The sequence below is a fragment of the Ahaetulla prasina genome, chromosome 4 (assembly GCF_028640845.1).
Source record: "Ahaetulla prasina isolate Xishuangbanna chromosome 4, ASM2864084v1, whole genome shotgun sequence".
Lineage (NCBI taxonomy): Eukaryota > Metazoa > Chordata > Lepidosauria > Squamata > Colubridae > Ahaetulla > Ahaetulla prasina.
This window is the reverse complement of record NC_080542.1, coordinates 10,446,575-10,465,872: the sequence shown is the minus strand read 5'-3', so window position 1 is coordinate 10,465,872 and position 19,298 is coordinate 10,446,575. Positions and strand designations below refer to the sequence as shown.

At 38.8% G+C, this 19,298-nt stretch overlaps 1 protein-coding gene across 1 annotated transcript in view; it reads left to right on the top strand.

Moving 5' to 3' along the window:
- Window positions 1-19,298, top strand: part of LOC131197884 (T cell receptor alpha chain MC.7.G5-like) — a 148,582-nt gene that overhangs the window by 50,147 nt on the left and 79,137 nt on the right. The gene's annotated exons all lie outside the window — the stretch shown is intronic.

Below are 19,298 nucleotides of genomic sequence, written 5' to 3'. Positions count from 1 at the left end.
CTTCCTTCCTTCCTTCTTTCCTTCCTCTCTCTCTCTCTCCCTCCCCCTCTTTCTCTTTCCCTCTATCTTTCATTTCTCTTCCTTTTTCTTTTTCTTGTTTCACCCTTTCTTTCTCTTTCCTTTTTCTGTTTTCTTTCCCTCTCCTCTTTCTGACAAGATTTTTTTTGATTAAACTGGTTCAACACTGAGACATATGTTACAAATACTTTTTTCACTGTTGCAGAAGTACGTTGAATGCATCTATTCTAACTAACACATTTTTATCAAACGGCAGAAGCTTTCCTAGAGTAAAAGTCTCTCTCTTTACAATTATTCTCAATTATTTAGAATTAGGTCCTTCAAGAAAAGCTATTCAGTCACCTTCAAGAGACGGACAATCCAGGCAGAGATTCTCTTTAGCCCGTAGGTAGTAGGGGACGTGGTGGCTCAGGGGCTAGGACGCTGAGCTTGTCGATCGAAAGGTTGGCAGCTCAGCAGTTCGAATACCTAGTGCTGCCATGTAACGGGGTGAGCTCCCGTTACTTGTCCCAGCTTCTGCCAACCTAGCAGTTTCGAAAGCACGTAAAAGATGCAAGTAGAAAAAATAGGGACCACCTTGGTGGGAAGGTAACAGCGTTCTGTGCGCCTTTGGCGTTGAGTCATGCCGGCCACATGACCACGGAGATGTCTTCGGACAGCGCTGGCTCTTCGGCTTTGAAACGAAGATGAGCACTGCCCCCTTAGAGTCAGGAACGACTAGCACATATGTGCGAGGGGAAACTTTACCTTTACCTTAGTATGGGACAACATTGAGAATAACTTTTAAATTTGTTGCCATGAAACAACTATCAGCTATTTGACAATCCTGCAACAGCCATTGTTAACATTTTAATCCTAAAGTTTAGTGGTTTCACTTTTGAAAAGGAAGGTATAAAATGGTGATACAAAAAGGAAGACAAGTTTTTGTCAAGACAGAAAGCACTGTGAATAGCGATGGAACCTATAAGGTCTACTTTGGAAGTGGGACCAGGCTGGTTGTTATGCCAAGTAGGTTTTAGCTGTTTATTTTGCCTTTCTGATCTACACAGGGGGGTGATTGGTACTAAAAATTTCTCTAAGGGGAATCTGAAACTCCTTCTTTTTCTTTCCATTTTTTATACTTCTGGCCTTTGGCTTCCTTTCTTTTTTGTCTCCTCTCCTTCCATTCCTTTATTTTGGTTCTAGATAGTTTTTGTCTCCTTTCTTGAAAAGATAAATACATTTCAATAAATTTCTAGGAACAAATTGGATGGCCAATAAGAATCTGGAAACACTCTTAATTTTGGGATAGAAAATGGCAGAGAGTGGCTTCACACCTACAAAGAAGAATCTGGAGCCTTAATAATAGTATTTGATACGTACCGATTTCCAAATGATGCTTCGGATTTCATGGAGCTGTCCTTAACATTTCTCCTTATAAAATCTAGAAACTTAGCTTTTCTAAAGGAAGTCATGAATATTTAAAGAAATAGGAAGGCATGTTTTTGTCAAAATAGAAAGCACTGTGCACACCAGCGGCCTCAGTAAACTCATCTTTGGAAGTGGGACTAGGCTGGTCATAATTCCAAGTAAGTTATCTTGGCCACTGTGATCAGGCAAGAGGGTCTCATCCCATCCACCAATTTATATACAATCTTCAGTGATAATCAAAACTACAATCTACAATCTACATTTCCTTCCTTCCTCCTTCCTTCTTTCCTTCCTTCCTTCCTTCCTTCCTTCCTTCCTTCCTTCCTTCCTTCCTTCCTTCCTTCCTTCCTTCCTTTCCTCTCTCTCTTTCTCTCTATCTCTCCCTCTTTCCTGTTTCTTTCTCTCTCTCTTTTTTTCTCTCTCTCTCTCTTTCTTTCATTCGCTTTCTTTCTTTCTCTCTCTTTCTCCCCCTCTCTTTCCCTCTCTCTTTCATTTCTCTTCCTTCTTATTTTTCTTGTTTCACCCTTTCTTTCTCTTCCTTTTTTCTGCTTTCTTTCCTTCTCCTCTTTCTGACAAGATAATTTTTGATTAAAGTGCGTCAACACAGAGACCTATGTTAAAAATACTTTTTCCACTGTGACAGAAGTACTCTGAATGCACGTTTTCTAACTAAATTTTTTTATCAAATGGGACAAGCTCCCTCGAGTAAAAGTCTCTCCTTTTTTTAGAATAGAATAGAATAGAATAGAATAGAATAGAATAGAATAGAATAGAATAGAATAGAATAGAATAGAATAGAATAGAATAGAATAGAATAGAATTTTTATTGGCCAAGTGTGATTGGACACACAAGGAATTTGTCTTGGTGCATATGCTCTCAGTGTACATAAAAGAAAAGATACCTTCATCAAGGTACAACGTTTACAACACAAATGATGGTCAATATATCAATATAAATCATAAGGATTGTCAGCAACAAGTTATAGTCATACAGTCATAAATGGAAAGAGATTGGTGATGGGAACTATTACAATGATTCTCAATGATTGAGAATTGGGTCCTTCCAAAGAAGCTATTCAGTCACCTTCAGGAAAGGGAGAATCTAGGTAGGGATTCTGGATACTGGAGAACATCCCTTTAGGCCATAGGTGGTATAGGACAGCAGTGAGAAATTTGTTGCCATGTAACAACTATCAAATATTTGACTAATCCTGCATCAGCCATTATTAACACTTTAATCTTAAAATTTAGGGATTTAACTTTTTGAAAAGGAAAGTCTAAATGGTGATACAAAAAGGAAAACAAGTTTTTGTCAAGACAGAAAACACTGTGTATAGCAGTGGATTCGATAAGATCTACTTTGGAAGTGGGACTAGGCTGGTTGTCAGGCCAAGTAAGTTTTAGCTTTCTTTTTTTCTCTCCTTCTGGTCCACACAGGAGGGACGTTAGTACTAAAAATTTCTATAAAGGAAATCTGAAACACAGTCTGTTTCTTTCCATTTTCTTCTTCTTTTTTCTTTCCTTCTGTTCCTTTATCTTAGTTCTAGTTAGTTGTTGTTTTTTTAATTCCTTTTTTAGAAAAAGAAATAAATTCCAATAATTTTATAGGAACAAATTGGATGGCCGGTAAGAATCTGGAAACACTCTTAATTTTGGGATAGAAAATGGCAGAGAGTGGCTTCACACAAATAAGAGACTGGAGTCTTAATAATAGTATTTGCTACGTGCAGATTTCCAAATGATGCTTCTGAATTCGTGGAGCTGAGTCCTTGACATTGTACTTACAAAGACTAGAAATTTAGGTTTTCTAAAGGAAGTTACGTGTATTTATATAAATAGGAAGGCATGTTTTTGTCAAGATAGAAAGCACTGTGCACACGAGCGGCCTCAGTAAACTCATCTTTGGAAGTGGGACTAGGCTGGTCATAATTCCAAGTAAGTTACCTTGGCCACTGTGGTCAGGCAATAGGGTATCATCCCACCCCTCAATTTATATACAATCTTCAGCGATTGTTAAAAATAAAATCTACATTTCCTTCTTTCCTTCCTTGCCTCCTGTCCTCCCTCCCTCCCTTCCTCTTCCCCATCTAACATACAGAATATTCTGATATTCTATTGTAACTAGTCATTTACACCTGGATAGCTTCCGTGACCATTTCAGTAACTAGTAATTAGTCCTTACGTATCTCAAAAACAAAAGTTTCATTCCAAGGTCTTTTTCTGAACAGATCAAGTAGATGAGCCTGTAAATAAGAGTCTTAAAGTGACTGAAAAGAGCCTGGAAATTAATTGATGGAAAAGCCAGAGTGAATTCACATCCTTGAAGAGCATGAAGATAAGGATTTTATATCTACAGGTGTCCAAATGTTGCTTCAGATTCCCAGTGGTTACAGTCTTTGACGTTTAATTCCTAAAGTCTAGAGCCTGAGTTTTTTAAATGAAAGTTCTAGCTGCTATTAGAAATAATAAGACATGTTTTTGTTAAGAAAGAAAGCATTGTGTTACCAGTAGCAACTGGAAGATCATTTTTGGAAGTGGGACTAGGCTGGTTGTCATGCCAAGTAAGTTTTTGGTCTTTATTTCTCTAGTGGTGATCAGTGCAAGAGGCTGCCTTCTTGGCTCATATTATCTGGCATGGTCCAGCTCTCCAATCATCCCATCCATCTCTTGGTGTAGCCTCTGGGCAGGTCCACCAAAAGTAGAAAGACCTTCTTGTAGTTATGTCCAATGGGGACCTATTCATCCATTTGTTCATCAGGCAGTTGCAAAGTAGTGAATAGTATGGAGATGTTGTAGAAAGAGATGTTGCAAAGGTTTAAATCTATGTGTCTATTATGGAGGAGGAAGCAGCAAAGTAACATTTGGTGCTGGGACGAAACTGCATGTTATACCGAGTGAGTGATATGGTGATGATACATTTTTAAGAACGATTCAATTTCTTTCTTTCTTTCTTTCTTTCTTTCTTTCTTTCTTTCTTTCTTTCTTTCTTTCTTTCTTTCTTTCTTTCTTTCTTTCCTTCCTTCCTTCCTTTCCTTCCTTCCTTTTTTCTGTCTTTCTTTCTTTCCTTCATTCCTTCCTTCCTTCCTTCCTCCTCCCTCCCTCCCTTATTTCTTTCCTTCCTTCATTTTTCCTTTCTTTTTTCTTTCCTTACTTCCTTCCTTCCTTCCTTCATTTTTCTTCTTTCTTTCTTTCTTTCTTTCTTTCTCTCTCTCTCTCTTTCTTTCCTTCCTTCCTTCCTTCCTTATTTCTTTCCTTCCTGTTTCATTCATTCTTTTTTCTTTCTTTTTTCTTTCTTTCTTTCTTTCTTCCTTCCTTCTCCCTCCCTCTCTCTCGCTCTCTCATTTCTCTTTCTTTTTCTTTTTTCTCTCCCCCCTTTTTTTCTCTTTCCCTCTCCTCTTTCTGACAGATAGTTTTTTGATTACAGTGCGTCAATACAGAGACCTATGTTACAAATACTTTTTGCACTGTGACAGAAGTACTCTGAATGCACGTTTTCTAACTAAAATTTTTTATCAAATGGGACAAGCTTTCCTCGAGTAAAAGTCTCTCTTTTTACAATGATTCTCAATGATTGAGAATTAGGTCCTTCGAGAGAAGTTGTTCCGTAACCTTCAAGAGAGGGAGAATCTCTCTAATGGGCCGGGATAGCTCAGGCTGTTAAGAAGCCTGTTATTAGAACACAGTAGCCTGCAATTACTGCAGGTTCAAGCCCGGCTCAAGGTTGACTCAGCCTTCCATCCTTTATAAGGTAGGTAAAATGAGGACCCAGATTGTTGGGGGGGCAATAAGTTGACTTTGTAAAAAATATACAAATAGAATGAGACTATTGCCTTACACACTGTAAGCCGCCCTGAGTCTTCGGAGAAAGGCGGGATATAAATGTAAACAAAAAAAAAAAATCCAGGCAGGGATTCTGGATACAGGAGAGCATCTCTTTAGCCCAGAGGTAGGATGGGACAACATTGAGAATAACTTTTAAATTTGTTGCCGTGTAACAGCTATCGACTATTTGACCATCCTGCATCAGCCATTGTTAACACTTCAATCTTAAAGTTTAGGGATTTCACTTTTTGTAAAGGAAGGTAGAAATGGTGATACCAAAAGGAAGACAAGTTTTTGTCAAGACAGAAAGCACTGTGTATAGTGGAATCGAGAAGATCTACTTTGGAAGTGGGACCAGACTGGTCGTCATGTCGAGTAGGTTTTAGCTGTTTATTTTGCCTTTCTGATCTACACGGGGTGGGGGTTGGTACTAAAAATTGCTATAAAGGAAATCTGAAACACAGTCTGTTTCTTTCCTTCCTTTCTTTCTTTCTTTTTCCTTCCATCCGTTCCTTTATCTTAGTTCTAATTAGTTGTTTTTAAAAACTCCTTTTTAAAAAAAGAAATAAATTCCAATAATTTTATAGGAACAAATTGGATGACCAATAAGAATCTGGAAACACTCTTAATTTTGGGATAGAAAAATGGCAGAGTGGCTTCACACTTACAAAGACTAGAAATTTAGGTTTTCTAAAGGAAGTTACGTGTATTTATATAAATAGGAAGGCATGTTTTTGTCAAGATAGAAAGCACTGTGCACACGAGCGGCCTCAGTAAACTCATCTTTGGAAGTGGGACTAGGCTGGTCATAATTCCAAGTAAGTTACCTTGGCCACTGTGGTCAGGCAATAGGGTATCATCCCACCCCTCAATTTATATACAATCTTCAGCGATTGTTAAAAATAAAATCTACATTTCCTTCTTTCCTTCCTTGCCTCCTGTCCTCCCTCCCTCCCTTCCTCTTCCCCATCTAACATACAGAATATTCTGATATTCTATTGTAACTAGTCATTTACACCTGGATAGCTTCCGTGACCATTTCAGTAACTAGTAATTAGTCCTTACGTATCTCAAAAACAAAAGTTTCATTCCAAGGTCTTTTTCTGAACAGATCAAGTAGATGAGCCTGTAAATAAGAGTCTTAAAGTGACTGAAGAGAATCTGATATCAATTGATGGGAAAGCCAGAGTGAATTCACATCCTTGAAGAGCATGAAGATAAGGATTTTATATCTACAGGTGTCCAAATGTTGCTTCAGATTCCCAGTGGTTACAGTCTTTGACGTTTAATTCCTAAAGTCTAGAGCCTGAGTTTTTTAAATGAAAGTTCTAGCTGCTATTAGAAATAATAAGACATGTTTTTGTTAAGAAAGAAAGCATTGTGTTACCAGTAGCAACTGGAAGATCATTTTTGGAAGTGGGACTAGGCTGGTTGTCATGCCAAGTAAGTTTTGGTCTTTATTTCTCTAGTGGTGATCAGTGCAAGAGGCTGCCTTCTTGGCTCATATTATCTGGCATGGTCCAGCTCTCCAATCATCCCATCCATCTCTTGGTGTAGCCTCTGGGCAGGTCCACCAAAAGTAGAAAGACCTTCTTGTAGTTATGTCCAATGGGGACCTATTCATCCATTTGTTCATCAGGCAGTTGCAAAGTAGTGAATAGTATGGAGATGTTGTAGAAAGAGATGTTGCAAAGGTTTAAATCTATGTGTCTATTATGGAGGAGGAAGCAGCAAAGTAACATTTGGTGCTGGGACGAAACTGCATGTTATACCGAGTGAGTGATATGGTGATGATACATTTTTAAGAACGATTCAATTTCTTTCTTTCTTTCTTTCTTTCTTTCTTTCTTTCTTTCTTTCTTTCTTTCTTTCTTTCTTTCTTTCTTTCTTTCTTTCCTTCCTTCCTTTCTTTCCTTCCTTCCTTCCTTATTTCTTTCCTTCCTGTTTTTTTCTTTGTTTCTTTTTTCCCTTCCTTCCTTCCTTCCTTCCTTCCTTCCTCCCTCCCTCCCTCCCTTATTTCTTTCCTTCCTTTCTTTCTTTGTTTCTTTCCTTCCTTTCTTCCTTCCTTCCTTCTTTCCTTCCTCTTTCTTTCTTTCTTTCTTTCTTTCTTTCTTTCTTTCTTTCTTTCTTCCTTCCTTCCTTCCTTCCTTATTTCTTTCCTTCCTGTTTCATTCATTCTTTTTCTTTCTTTCTTTCTTCTTTCTTCCTTCCTTCTCCCTCCCTCTCTCTCGCTCTCTCATTTCTCTTTCTTTTTCTTTTTTCTCTCCCCCCTTTTTTTCTCTTTCCCTCTCCTCTTTCTGACAGATAGTTTTTTGATTACAGTGCGTCAATACAGAGACCTATGTTACAAATACTTTTTGCACTGTGACAGAAGTACTCTGAATGCACGTTTTCTAACTAAAATTTTTTATCAAATGGGACAAGCTTTCCTCGAGTAAAAGTCTCTCTTTTTACAATGATTCTCAATGATTGAGAATTAGGTCCTTCGAGAGGAGTTGGTCCGTAACCTTCAAGAGAGGGAGAATCTCTAATGGGCCGGGATAGCTCAGGCTGTTAAGAAGCCTGTTATTAGAACACAGTAGCCTGCAATTACTGCAGGTTCAAGCCCGGCTCAAGGTTGACTCAGCCTTCCATCCTTTATAAGGTAGGTAAAATGAGGACCCAGATTGTTGGGGGGGCAATAAGTTGACTTTGTAAAAAATATACAAATAGAATGAGACTATTGCCTTACACACTGTAAGCCGCCCTGAGTCTTCGGAGAAAGGCGGGATATAAATGTAAACAAAAAAAAAAAATCCAGGCAGGGATTCTGGATACAGGAGAGCATCTCTTTAGCCCAGAGGTAGGATGGGACAACATTGAGAATAACTTTTAAATTTGTTGCCGTGTAACAGCTATCGACTATTTGACCATCCTGCATCAGCCATTGTTAACACTTCAATCTTAAAGTTTAGGGATTTCACTTTTTGTAAAGGAAGGTAGAAATGGTGATACCAAAAGGAAGACAAGTTTTTGTCAAGACAGAAAGCACTGTGTATAGTGGAATCGAGAAGATCTACTTTGGAAGTGGGACCAGACTGGTCGTCATGTCGAGTAGGTTTTAGCTGTTTATTTTGCCTTTCTGATCTACACGGGGTGGGGGTTGGTACTAAAAATTGCTATAAAGGAAATCTGAAAGTCCTGTTTGTTTCCAGTTATTATACTTTTGTTTTTCTTTCTTTTTTTCCTTCCATCCGTTCCTTTATCTTAGTTCTAATTAGTTGTTTTTTTAAAAAAAAACTCCTTTTTTTAAAAAAAAGAAATACATTCCAATAAATTTACAGTAACAAATTGGATGACCAATAAGAATCTGGGAACAGACTGACGTTTGGGATAGAAAAAATGGCAGAGTGGCTTCACACTTACAAAGAAGAAACTGGAGGTCTAATGATAGTATTTGATGGGTAGAGATGTCCAAATCTTCTGATCTCCAAGAATGGAGTCTTGGACATTTTAATCCTAAAGCCAAGAAATTTAGCTTTTCTAAATGAAGTCATGAATATTTAAAGAAATAGGAAGGCATGTTTTTGTCAAGGTAGAAAGCATTGTGCACACCAACAGCCTTGGGAAACTCATCTTTGGAAGTGGGACTAGGCTGGTCATAATTCCAAGTAAGTTACTTTGGCCACTGTGGTCAGGCAAGAGAATCTCATCCCATCCCCCAATTTATATACAATCTTCAGTGATTATCAAAGTTATCGTTCTTCCTTCCTTCCTTTTTTCCCTCTTTTTCTTTCTTTCTTTCTTTCTTTTCTTTTTCCTTCCTTCCTTCCTTCTTTCTTTCCTTCCTTCCTTCCTTCCTTCCTTCCTTTCTTCCTTCCTTCCTCCCTCTTTCCCATCTATTTCTAACACACAGTATATTCAAATATTCTATTGTAACTAGTCTATTAGACCTGGATAGCTTCAACGACCATTTCAGGAACTATCAATTAATTCTTAGGTATCTCAAAAACAAAAGTTTTCATTACAAGGTCTTTTTTCTGAACAGACCAATTGGATAAGTGTCTTGAAGTGACTGAAGAGAATCTGGATATCAATTGATGGGAAAGCCAGAGTAGATTCACATTTCTGAAGAAGATATTAGAGCACGAGGAAAAAGATTGTATACCTACAGATGTCCAAATGTTGCTTTATTAGGTAGCTGCCTTTTCTTGATATTTTAATCCTAAAGTCTAGGGCTCTAGCTTTTCAAAAGGAAATTCTAATTGCTATTAGAATATATAGGAAGACATGTTTTTGTTAAGACAGAAAGCATTGTGTCTAACGTTGGATATGACAAGGTTTTCTTTGGAAGTGGGACTAGACTGGTTGTCATGCCAAGTAAGTTTTTATTCATTATTACTCCTGTGATGTTCAGTGAAAGACCATCACAGGCAAACTAACTAACTAACTAACTAACTAACTAACTAACTAACTAACTAACTAACTTCTTCCTCCTCCTCCTCCTGTTCCTTCCTTCCTTCCCTCCTTCCTCCCTCCCATTTCTAGCTTCTATTCATTTTTTCAATTGTTATTAGCCAACTGTACCTGGGTAGTTTCCGTAATTACTTCAGATTTGTTATTGTTCTATTCAGAACAAAATATTTTATAAAGGTTTTGCTCTAAAGACTTTTAACTTACACAAATAGATCTATGAGTTCAGGGTGTTGATGGTTTTTTGTTTCTAGCGAACCTTTAAGTTCTTGTGGGTACTGGTGAGACATATTGAATTACTGCTGGAGAAACTCAACTATGCAATCACTTTCCATGAGCTATTTCTCTTGAAAGCGAAGAGTTGTGAGAAAAATGTCTTAGAGATCATTTAGACCGACCCCCTCCTCAGGATGAGGTTTGTTCAGAGAATCTCTGACAAAGGGCCATCCGAGGTTGGCTTGAAAACATCTTGTTGTGTCTCGCCCGCTCCCCCTGCCACAGCCAGGCCCCTCTTATCTCCTGCCGGACGCTGATAGTTCGGAAGAATATCCTGGCATGCCTCCAGGCCCCAGCCCTGGCACCATGCCCAGACAGGCCGAGCAAGATGAAGGGCCTGACGTGCCTTCAGCCCCCAATCCTGGCACCATGCCCAGGTAAACGGAGCAACTAAACCCCTCCCCCACATCATGTGAGCCTGAAGAATGTGAGGCCAGTCATGAGCTAGGATTGCCAACAGCTGGAGGCTGGAGAGATCCTCGCTTCCAGAGAGTTGAGAGGCGACGTCAGCAAAAGGAAGGGAGGGGCAGGCCTGGATAAGTGCTGAGTCATGGAGCCACATCCCATGGCCTATATAAAGGATCTGCTTTTTGGCATTCTCTGAGTCAGGCAAAGTCTAATTTGGATTGCTGAAGTCACTTCCTGGTCTCCTGCCTGCCTTGAGAACTCTGATAGGACTTTGGCAGAGCTGCAGAGGCACGTTTGATACGGACTTCCCCGACCCGGCCGTCAGTGGAGGAGTGGGACACGACACATCTAGTGAAGGAGAACTCACCACTTCATATGCCTGCCTATTAACAGTTTAACAGTAACAGAGTTGGAAGAGACCTTGGAGAGGTCATCTAGTCCAGGGGTCTCCAACCTTGGCGACTTTAAGCCTGGAGGACTTCAACTCCCAGAATTCCCCAGCCAGCAAAATCGAAATCCTCCAGGCTTAAAGTTGCCAAGGTTGGGGTCTCCAACCTTGGAAACTTTAAGCCTGAAAGACATCAACTCCCAGAATTCCCCAGCCAGAAAAGTTGAAGTCCTCCAGGCTTAAAGTTGCTGTTGAGTTCCAACCTGGCAACTTTAAGCCTGGAGGACTTCAACTCCCAGAATCCCCCAGCCAGCAAAGATGAAGTCCTCCAGGCTTAAAGTTGCCAAGGTTGGAGACCCCTGATCTAGTCCAACCGCCTGCTCATGCAGGAGACCTGCACTAGGGATTTGAACCGCCAAACTGCCAACCTTTCTGATCAACAAGTGTCTTAGCCACTGAGCCACTTAGATACTATTATGAAGTCCATTCAATGTCTGCATGATTCACTTGACAAACGCAGAGATTCATTTAACAATTGTAGCAAGAAAGCTCCTACAAGCAGGCATCAGTCTCTTAACAATTGCTTTGCTCAGCCGTGGAAGTTCTGGTTCCAGTCAGAATGCCAGCTATAATGGATCATTTTGGGATTAATAGACAAAAGGGGAAAACGGGGGAAGGGGAAAAATGGAGAGTGGATGGAAATACAGGACAAGCAAAGAGAGGAGAGAATTTTAAGAGGAAAAAAAAAGATAAAAAGAGGAGGAAGAGGAAAAGGAGGCAAATAAATAAAATTGAAATATTTACCGGTTGAAATATTCATGGAATTCAAAGCACAAAAAAGAGTTGGCATTATAATAAATGATTTAAAGATTGAGAATGGAATTTAAAACGAGGAAAAATGTTTGCAGGCGATTATGGATTTATTAATGATATTTTAGAAATGTCATTATGAAGAAAAACTGAGTGTTTTTTTTCTTTTTTTCTTTTTATTATGGTTAACAATGTATGAATTGTCATTGAAATGTAAATATATGATTGATGTTGGATAAGTAGAGGATATATGCACCAAGACAAATTCCTTGTGTGTCCAATCACACTTGGCCAATAAAAATTCTATTCTATTCTATTCTATTCTATTCTATTCTATTCTATTCTATTCTATTCTATTCTATTCTATTCTATTCTATTAAAAGAATATAACTATTGAATGGGAATATAAGGGTTCACTATAAATGGGAGTAGAAAAAGGGGGGAAAGAGGGAAAATTTGATAAAAGATTAAAATTGGGGGAGAAGGGTAAGATTAGATTTATAAAGAAATGTAAAAAGGAAAATAAAAATGAGAGAAAATATATTGAGGAAAGAATGTAAGATGTGTTGGAAAAGAACTAAATTTGGTATGAACATGTACCTGACCGATATTCTGTTCAGAAAAGATGCGTTGTATGTTGTTTGTGTGTAAAAAAAAACAAATTTTAACCCCCCCCCCCAAAAAAAAAAAGAAAAGAAAAAGAATGCCAACTATAAGGAGCCAGCCGTGTGCAGCAGCTGCCAAAAAAGCCAACACAGTTCTGGGCTGCATAAACAGAGGGATAGAATCAAGATCACATGAAGTGTTAATACCACTTTATAATGCCTTGGTAAGGCCACACTTGGAATATTGCATCCAGTTTTGGTAGCCACGGTGTAAAAAAAGATGTTGAGACTCTAGAAAGAGTGCAGAGAAGAGCAACAAAGATGATTAGGGGACTGGAGGCTAAAACATATGAAAAATGGTTGCAGGAACTGGGTATGTCTAGTTTAATGAAAAGAAGGACTAGGGGAGAAATGATAGCAATGTTCCAATATCTCAGGGGTTACCACAATGAAGAGGGAGTCAAACTATTCTCCAAAGCACCTGAGGGTAGAACAAGAAGCAGTGGGTGGAAACTAATCAAGGAGAGAAGCAACTTAGAATTAAGGAGAAATTTCCTGACAGTTAGAACAATTAATCAGTGGATTAATTGCAGAAGTTGTGAATGCTCCAACACTGGAAATTTTTAAGAAAGTGTTGGATAACCATTTGTCTGAGATGGTGTAGGGTTTCCTGCCTGGGCAGGGGGTTGGACTAGAAGTCCAAGGTCCTCCAAGGTCCTTTCCAACTCTGTTGTTGTTGTTGTTGTTGTTGTTATTATTATTATTATATAATTTGGCTGATTCTGGAACACTGAGCACTAAATACTGTAGGTCAGCCTTCCCCAGTATGTTTCAGCTAGTGGAATGCTTTTGTAGATTGTTTCTCCTATGTTAACTGTTACAATTCAAAGATAATATCTGGGAGTAGAAATAGGCTAGAGCTGAGATTGAGTATGTGAGTTCTGCAGAAGACAGTATTGAAATGACCCACTTTGTGTTGAATAACTAGGCTTACAGAACGTAAATTAGCTGTTTTAGTATGAGAGGGTTTTAAGAAAAGGTTGTAATGCTGTGTAAATAACGATTACAAATTCTTCTTTGGGTCTGGTACAAGGCTGAAGGTAATACCAAGTAAGTAAGTACTTTTGTAAATTAACTGGTGGTGGAAACTCTTCTCTGAGGAAGGACTGGTGCAGTTCTTCTCTTTGTGTAGATACATCAGTGAAGTGAGGATCCTTCCCTACTTCCATGTTCTATTCAGGGAAGAAAGGGGCCCAATTTTGTTCTTAATTCAGCCTTCCTCAGCATGATGGGCACCAGGTGAAGTCAAATGGATGTTCGTAAGAAGTCCTTGAGGAGACGATGAATGTTTGGGAATTCTGGGAATTTTGGAACTTTGAGACAAATTGTACAGTCATCTACAAGAAAGGGACAATCCAGGCAAATGGACGTTCTTAAGCAGTAGAAGTCCTTGAGAGGACCATGAATGATTGGGAATACTGAGAATTGGGCACTTTGATAAAAGCTGTAGACTCGCCTGCAAGAAAGGGACAACCGAGGCAAATGGATGTACTTAAGAAGTAGAAGTCCTTGAGGAGGCCATGAATGGTTGGGAATTCTGGGAAGTTTGGCACTTTGAGAAAAGCTGTAGAGTGACCGACAAGAAAGGGACAACCGAGGTAGAGAATCTGGATATATGAGAGTATTTCTTTAGCCAATGTGTCATGTAGCATAGCTCTGAGGTTAACTTTTAAATTAGTTGGCATGAAACAAGTACCCTGGGTTATAGTCAGGAACAATGGGAATCATTTTTTTAAAAAGTTCTTATATTCCCAAGATCCTCTATTTTCCACACGAATGATCATTCAGTTTTCTACCAATTAATATCGCTTGACTTTTCCAGACAAATGAATGAGGACAAATTGGTTTGACTTCATCCCAGTCCCCAATCATTCATATATACAATACATATATTTTCATACATATGTTCTATCCTACCTTATTATTTACAAAGAACTTGGCCGACTCCAACATGATCTGTGTTTAACACACAGAATCATCTATTGTAATATCCGTCCTGTAAAAGACTACTTCAGCTTCAATTGCAACGATACAAGAGCAAACAATAGATTCAAACTTAATGTCAACCGCTTCAAACTTGATTGCAGAAAATATGACTTTTGTAACAGAGTTGTTAATGCTTGGAACTCACTACCTGACTCTATAGTCTCTACTCAAAACCCCAAAATCTTCAACCAAAAACTGTCTACTATTGATCTCACCCCATTCCTAAGAGGACTATAAGGGGCATGCATAAGAGCACAAAAGTGCCTACCGTTCCTGTCCTATTGTTCTCTTCATTATAGTATTATATGCATACTTTACTTATACTTTTACTTATATATACTTTTTCTCTCATGATGGGTTATTGTTTATGTTGATGATTGTATATACTGTGACAAAATAAATAAATAAATAAAAACTCAAGGCAGTGAACATATCCAACATACCTTCCTATTTTCTTCACAACAATAACCTTACTATTTATTTATTTATTTATTTATTTTGTCACAACAATATATATAAGTATCATACAAAAAGATTATATAGTATATAAACATATATATGAGTAAATATTAGGAGGTATAACCATATATATATATATAGGAAGAAGAAAAGAAAAACAATAGGACAGGAACGGTAGGCACGTTTGTGCGCTTATGCACGCCCCTTATGGTCCTCTTAGGAATGGGGTGAGGTCAATAGTAGAAAGTTTTTGGTTAAAGTTTTTAGGATTATGGGAAGAGACCACAGAGTCAGGTAAAGTGTTCCAAGCACTGATGATTCTGTTACAGAAGTCATATTTTCTGCAATCTAGATTAAAGCGGTTGACATTAAGTTTAAATCTATTAGTTGCTCTAGTATTATTGCAATTGAAGCTGAAGTAGTCTTTAACAGGAAGGACATTACAATAGATGATTCTATGAGTTAAACTTAGGTCTTGTCGAAGGCAACAGAGTTCCAAATTTTCTAAGCCTAGGATTTCAAGTCTGGTGGGATAAGGTATTTTGTTGTTTTGAGAGGAATGGAGAACTCTTCTTGTAAAAGAGTTTGTAGTCTTGTAAAAAACTACAAAGTGACCTTTGGAAATGGCATGAGCCTGAAAGTCAACCAAGGTACATGAGAATGGATCAAACAGGTCTTGAAATGCAAGCATATTTGCAGAGAAATTGCAGTTTAGAAGAGTTGTATGCCACTCTGGATGTGATTAAGGTGCATATGATGACAAGATTCTTGTATCGTTGCTGGTTTTTGTAAAGGAATGTACTGTTGTGGGTTATAATGCGGACAAGATCTACTTTGGATCTGGAACAAAACTCATTGTCAAAGCAGGTAGGAATCTGGAAGGCATTGCATATTTATTGAGTGTTTGTAAATATCCAATATTAGCCCAATTATTTGCCTATGTCTGGTTTAGAATAGAATAGAATAGAATTTTTTATTGGCCAAGTGTGATTGGACACACAAGGAATTTGTCTTGGTGCATATGCTCTCAGTGTACATAAAAGAAAAGATCATCAAGAATCATAAGGTACAACACTTAATGATAGTCATAGGGTACAAATAAGCAATCAAGAACCAATTTATATCAATATAAATCGTAAGGATACAAGCAACAAAGTTACAGTCATACAGCATTAAGTGGAAGGAGATTGGTGATGGGAATGATGAGAAGATTAATAGTAGTGCAGACTTAGTAAATAGTTTGACAGTGTTGAAGGATATACAGAGAATATCAAGTTTTTTTTTTAAAAAAGATGGAATAAAATGAAATCATATACAATCAATCCTTTTATTGGAACAAGCTTTACCACTGGTAAGGGGATAGATATCATTTCCTCATGGTTCTTTAACTTCAGTATTCAGATATGAGAAGGGAAGGGAAGGGAAGGGAAGGGAAGGGGAGGGGAGGGAAGGGAAAGGGAAAGGGAGGGAAGGGAAGGGAAGGGAAGGGAAAGAAAGGGAATGAGAGAAGGAAAGGAAAGGAAAGGAAAGGAAAGGAAAGGAAAGGAAAGGAAAGGAAAGGAAAGGAAAGGAAAGGAAAGGAAAGGAAAGGAAAGGAAAGCTATAGCTTCTTTTCCCAAGTTGGGTGGGAAGGATTGTAGCTTTTCCCCCACCACGTTTGAAGGTAAACAATCTAGGAAATTAAAGCAGTACTGTTTTTGTTCCTAAGGATTTCTTCTGTCCATTAAGAAACCAAAGCTCTATTTAGAAGAAAAACTCAGCTAGAAGCAAGACTAGGTGAATACGAGGGAAAACATTGATTGAGAAGATGAAAATATTGGGAAGGTAGAGAAGACAGTTCTTGTCAGGATGGGTCATTGCTTGCTCACCTGGCTTTTCACCGAAAGAAGAGTAATTGTGATGAATTGTAAGGTCCATCTGGAACTAATGGATCTTTGAAAGGGACTCTGTGAATAATGAGAATTTCAAGACTGAGAATTTGATCGTTACAATGGGTTGTGAATATACCGTAAGTCTATCAATTTGTTTAGATGTCACCAATCTCTTTCCACTTATGACTGTATGACTGTAACTTTGTTGCTGGTAACCCTTATGATTTATATTGATATATTGACCATCATTTGTGTTGTAAATGTTGTACCTTGATGAAGGTATCTTTTCATTTATGTACACTGAGAGTACATGCACCAAGACAAATTCCTTGTGTGTCCAATCACACTTGGCCAATAAAAAATTCTATTCTATTCTATTCTATTCTATTCTATTCTATTCTATTCTATTCTATTCTATTCTATTCTATTCTATTCTATTCTATTCTATTCTATTCTATTCTATGTGAAGGGAAAATGTTCAAAGAAAAGGCCACCTCTCTGGGATTCTCAGATTGTGTGAGTGTGTGTGTGTGTGTGTGTGTGTGTGTGCGTACAAAAATCAGAATAAACATTAGATGGCAACAAAGTGAGTAGCAATCTAGTGGTTGTACTGAGTTTTTGCAAACTAGATCCAAGACTCCAGACTGCTCCACGAAGCTTCATTAACCACTTAATTAAAGTTTATTTAACAACACGCCAAATGAAGAAAAGGAAACACCTGTGTTGTTCCTTCCTTTTTTTTTTTTTGTAAAGTCTTTTCTCATTGTGTAACCAAGATGCCTCCAGGAAAGTGATATTTGGCAAAGGCACCAGGTTAACCATCAAGCCAGGTACGTCAGCCAGTCTCAATAGACTGGCTTCACAGGAGTGTTACACAAGAGTAACAGCATAATTTCCAGGCTTCAAAGTGGAGGAGAGATTTCTTTTCCATTCCTTTAGGGGATAAATATCATATTTCCCCAAAAATAAGACTGGGTCTTATATTAATTTTTGCTTCAAAAGGCGAATTAGGGTTTAGTTTCTGGTTAGGTCTTATTTTGGGGAAAATACGGTACTAAATGTGCCCATCTGGCTGACAATCTTAACTGGGGCTTATTTTGGGGGTAGGGCTTATATTACGAGCATCCTGAAAAATCAGGCTAGGACTTATTTTCTGGTTAGGTCTTATTTTGGGAGAAATGCGGTACTAAATGCGCCCATCTGGCTGACAATCTTAACGGGCTTATTTTGCGGGTAGGGCTTATATTACGAGCATCCTGAAAAATCATGCTAGGACTTATTTTCCGGTTGGGTCTTATTTTTGGGGAAACGGTATAATTTTGCTTGATGTATTATTTATTAGATATTTTTTATTAGATTAAACATCTATATTCTTTTAGATGTTTGCATAGCTTTTGTTTCTTCCCCTCTTGTTATGTCCTCCTCGCCTCTGTCCGAACGATGGCTTAATTAGCCGGCTCTTGTCAGCTCTGGCAGCAAAAGAGCCAGCGTTTGCCAAGAGCCCTTGTTAGCTGCCAAGACACTGGTGAGTCACAACCTTCAGCTCTAGTCAATCCGTGGATTTGCCTGATACAAAGAGACACACCAGCTCTTGCTGCCTTTTATATCCTGTGGGGTGTGGCTCCATGACTCAGCACTTCCTAGGCCTGCCCCTCCCCTGCTTCTTTGTTCCCTTCTCTCCTGCCTACGAAACCAGGAATTGAATCAAGCCTGATTGCCATCAGCTGGGTCTGCAGTTGTGGCCTGGGGGTGGAAGAGTCAGGAGAAGGAGGCCTCGTTATCTCTTTCGCTTGGCCTGCTTCTGGCTCCTGGAGCTGATCCAGGGAGGCCGGTGCTTCTGAGGTAAGTCCTAACGGCCCTTCCCCCTCACTGTCCAAGTCACTTTCTGGCAGCAGGCCTGGCTCCGAGTCACTTTCTGGCAGCAAGCCCGGCTCCAAGGCACTTTCGGGCATGGGGCCAGGTTCCTTCCTGCTTTTTCATGTACTGCTTTATTATGGTCATCTCCGTTGTGCAAGAAATTCACAATCCTTGATCGTCCCAAAGGTGCTTTTTCAAAAAAGCAACTGGACTTTGTTTTTCCTTGAAGGCGTTTCACTTCTCATCTAAGAGGCTTCTCCGGTTCTGACTGAACGGTGGAGGATGGAAGTATTGATAGAGAGAGGGATATATAAATAGGAATATAAATCCTTCCATCCTCCGCCATTCAGTCAGAACCAAAGAAGCTTCATGGATGAGAAGAGAAACTAGAAAAACCAAAATTTGGAAAAGCACCTTTGGGACAACCATGACTTGGATGACTGAGAATCTCCATAGACAATCCTTGATAGTTTTAAAATATTAAAGATGAAGCTAAGAGGGAGGTAAGTTGCTTCTGAGGCGCAACAACCAGTGGTGGGATTAAGCCAGTTCACACCACTTCAGGAGAACCGGTTGTTAACTTTCTGAACAGTTTGGTGAACTGGTGGTTGGAAGAAATCATTAGGGCAGAGAACTGGTTGTTAAATTATTTGAATCCCACCACTGGGATCTAAATTCAACTTTATGGCTACAAATTGCTGAGGAATTTAGGAATTGAACCCCTCACGGTTGCAGTCCATCAAGAAATTTACAGTAGTGGCCAAAATAAGGGCCTCTGGTGGCTCAGACTGCTTAAGACAGTCTGTTATTAACACAGCTGCTTGCAATTACTGCAGGTTCTAGTCCCACCAGGCCCAAGGTTGACTCAGCCTTCCA